Source organism: Cetorhinus maximus, chromosome 1, assembly GCF_964194155.1.
Source record: "Cetorhinus maximus chromosome 1, sCetMax3.hap1.1, whole genome shotgun sequence".
Lineage (NCBI taxonomy): Eukaryota > Metazoa > Chordata > Chondrichthyes > Lamniformes > Cetorhinidae > Cetorhinus > Cetorhinus maximus.
Window position 1 is genome coordinate 141,347,227 of NC_135879.1, and position 934 is coordinate 141,348,160.

Sequence of the window (934 nt, forward strand, 5' to 3'; positions counted from 1 at the left end):
AGCAGGTCAGATAGGATCTATGATGAGAGGAAGGTAGGGTTAATGTGTCCGTTGGATGACCCTTTGTCAGCACCTGGAAGTGTCACAGGTGAACAGTTTATAAGAACGAATAGAGCCAAGGGACCAGGTTGTTGGGGGGAGGGGGAGTGGTGGGTGGAGGGAAGAAAGAATGCTTTTTGAGTAGGTGGGAGAAAGGAGATGATTAAATGACAGTGGTGATGGTAACATAAGATAAAAAGAGAAAATAAAGAGTGAAATTAAAGAAATAACAAATGTAATGAAGTCCTGGAAGACCCAGTCCTGCATTGGCAAGCTGCAATAGATCATGTTATCTGCTACAGCAGTTGTTGCATGTGGTCACACCTCTAGTGCAGAAACCATCCATATAGTTTAAAAATCTTTCCTTGCACTCATACAGGCCATAGTATACTTTTTGTTTGATTCACAAAAGGCTGTACATTAGACAAAGTATGAGGCACAGTTGCAAATAAAATCCTACAGGTTAGGAGTGTTTTGAAGTATATGGTGATGTTCTTGTCAGAATTCATAATTAAATCAATTCATATTGTTCTGACAGACCAACAGGTTTGAATGTATAGGCCTTGATCAGAAATGTAAAATTGTCTGCTTCCATTTAAAATCCTTGATGGTGTATTTCCATTCTGCCCAGCAGTTGGCCTTCCAGTCACACACTACAAATCAACACCAAAACATTCCGACCTCACACTAATTTTGGATTTATACTTTCAGCTAAATTTATTGTGATTATTTGGTGCAATATGTTGCAGAATGCAATGCCAAGGACTTTATTTAAAGCAAATTCATGTACTACCTGCATAGACAAAGAGCTTATATAAATCGTACTAACACCACATTCTCTAAGCAACAAATGCAGGCCAGATCCTGAGAACTTACAAAACAGAGGATTACTATG